Below are 3,103 nucleotides of genomic sequence, written 5' to 3'. Positions count from 1 at the left end.
AACTCGTCTCACATACAATGGATTAATAACATCGATTTTAAATTTATGTCCGGGCTCTTTAACCTTTTTTCCAACTCTAAACCCTAAACCCTAAACCCTAAACCCTAAACACCCACATTTAGTTGAGCTCTACGAACTTGCATCACATTCGGTGGAGGAATATCATGAGCTTAAACTTATTCCGTCACAATTCTCCAATTCTAGTAAGTTTCAATTGAGCTCTACGAACTCATGACATAAAATGGATTAATAACATCGATTTTAAATTTATGTCATCTCAAAAGCTATATGTTGGCCTCTTTATCCTTTTGTCCAACACTAAACCCTATACCCTAAACACCCATATTTAGTTGAGCTCTACGAACTTGCATCACATTCGGTGGAGAAATATCACGAGCTTAAACTTATTGTGGTACAACACGGCACTTTTTGTGATTAGAGAGTAATTTCTCCACTCAAAAGCTTTATGTTGGCCTCATTCTCCTTTGGTTCTACCGTACTTATTTCGTGACAATTCTACATTTGTATTAAGTTTCAGTTGAGCTCTACGAACTCGTCTCACATACAATGGATTAATAACATCGATTTTAAATTTATGCCTCTCAAAAGCTATATGTTGGTCTATTTATCCTTTTGTCCTACTCTAAACCCTAAACCCTAAACACAAACATTTATTTGAGCTCTACGAACTTGCATCACATTCGATAGAGCAATATCATGAACTTAAACTAATTGTGGTACAACAAGACACTTTTTGTCATTAGAGAGTAATTTCTCCACTCAAAAGCTATATGTTGGCCTCATTCTCCTTTGGTTCTACCGAACTTATTTCGTTACAATTCTCCATTTGTAGTAAGTTTCAGTTGAGCTCTACGAACTCGTCTCACATACAATGGATTAATAACATCGATTTTAAATTTATGTCCTCTCAAAAGCTATATGTTGGCCTCTTTATCCTTTTGTCCAACTCTAAACCCTAAACCCTTAATGGTAAACACTAAACACCCACATTTAGTTGAGCTCTACGAACTTGCATCACATTCGGTGGAGCAATATCAGGAGATTAAACTTATTGTGGTACAACAAGACACTTTTTGTCATTAGAGAGTACTTTCTGCACTCAAAAGCTATATGTTAGCCTCTTTCTCCTTTGGTTCTACCGTAATTATTTCGTTACAATTCTCCGTTTGTATTAAGTTTCAGTTGAGCTCTACGAACTCGGCTCACATATAATGGATTAATAACATCGATTTTAAATTTATGTCCTCTCAAAAACTATATGTTGGCCTATTTATCCTTTTGTCCTACCCTAAACCCTAAACCCTAAACCCTAAACCCTAAACCCTAAACCCTAAACACCCACATTTAGTTGAGCTCTACGAACTTGCATCACATTCGGTGGAGCAATATCATGAATTTAAACTAATTTTGGTACAACAAGAAACTTTTTGTCATTAGAGAGTAATTTTCTCCACTCAAAAGCTATATATTTGCCTCATTCCCTGTTGGTTCTACCGTACTTATTTCGTTACAATTCTCCAATTCTAGTAAGTTTCAATTGAGCTCTACGAACTCATGATATAAAATGGATTAATAACATCGATTTTAAATTTATGTCATCTCAAAAGCTATATGTTGGCCTCTTTATCCTTTTGTCCAACACTAAACCCTATACCTTAAACCCTAAACCCTAAACACCCATATTTAGTTGAGCTCTACGAACTTGCATCACATTCGGTGGAGGAATATCACGAGCTTAAACTTATTGTGGTACAACACGACACTTTTTGTCATTAGAGAGTAATTTCTCCACTCAAAAGCTATATGTTGGCCTCATTCTCCTTTGGTTCTACCGAACTTATTTCGTTACAATTCTCCATTTGTAGTAAGTTTCAGTTGAGCTCTACGAACTCGTCTCACATACAATGGATTAATAACATCGATTTTAAATTTATGTCCTCTCAAAAGCTATATGTTGGCCTCTTTATCCTTTTGTCCAACTCTAAACCCTAAACCCTTAATGGTAAACACTAAACACCCACATTTAGTTGAGCTCTACGAACTTGCATCACATTCGGTGGAGCAATATCAGGAGATTAAACTTATTGTGGTACAACAAGACACTTTTTGTCATTAGAGAGTACTTTCTGCACTCAAAAGCTATATGTTGGCCTCTTTCTCCTTTGGTTCTACCGTAATTATTTCGTTACAATTCTCCGTTTGTATTAAGTTTCAGTTGAGCTCTACGAACTCGGCTCACATACAATGGATTAATAACATCGATTTTAAATTTATGTCCTCTCAAAAACTATATGTTGGCCTATTTATCCTTTTGTCCTACCCTAAACCCTAAACCCTAAACCCTAAACCCTAAACCCTTAACACCCATATTTAGTTGAGCTCTACGAACTTGCATCACATTCGGTGGAGGAATATCACGAGCTTAAACTTGTTGTGGTACAACACGACACTTTTTGTCATTAGAGAGTAATTTCTCCACTCAAAAGCTATATGTTGGCCTCATTATCCTTTGGATCTACCGAACTTATTTCGTTACAATTCTCCATTTCTATTAAGTTTCAATTGAGCTCTACGAACTCATGACATAAAATGGATTAATAACATCGATTTTAAATTTATGTCATCTCAAAAGCTATATGTTGGTCTCTTTATCCTTTTGTCCAACTCTAAACCCTATACCTTAAACCCTAAACCCTAAAAACAAACATTTATTTGAGCTCTACAAACTTGCATCATATTCGGTAGAGCAATATCATGAACTTAAACTAATTGTGGTACAACAAGACACTTTTTGTCATAAGAGAGTAATTTCTCCACTCAAAAGCTATATGTTGGCCTCATTCTCCTTTGGTTCTACCGTACTTATTTCGTTACAATTCTCCATTTGTATTAAGTTTCAGTTGAGCTCTACGAACTCGTCTCACATACAATGGATTAATAACATCGATTTTAAATTTATGCCTCTCAAAAGCTATATGTTGGTCTATTTATCCTTTTGTCCTACCCTAAACCCTAAACCCTAAACACAAACATTTATTTGAGCTCTACGAACTTGCATCATATTCGGTAGAGCAGTATAATG

This window comes from Lotus japonicus, chromosome 6 (assembly GCF_012489685.1).
Source record: "Lotus japonicus ecotype B-129 chromosome 6, LjGifu_v1.2".
NCBI classification, from domain to species: Eukaryota; Viridiplantae; Streptophyta; class Magnoliopsida; order Fabales; family Fabaceae; genus Lotus; species Lotus japonicus.
This window is presented reverse-complemented; position numbering follows the sequence as displayed.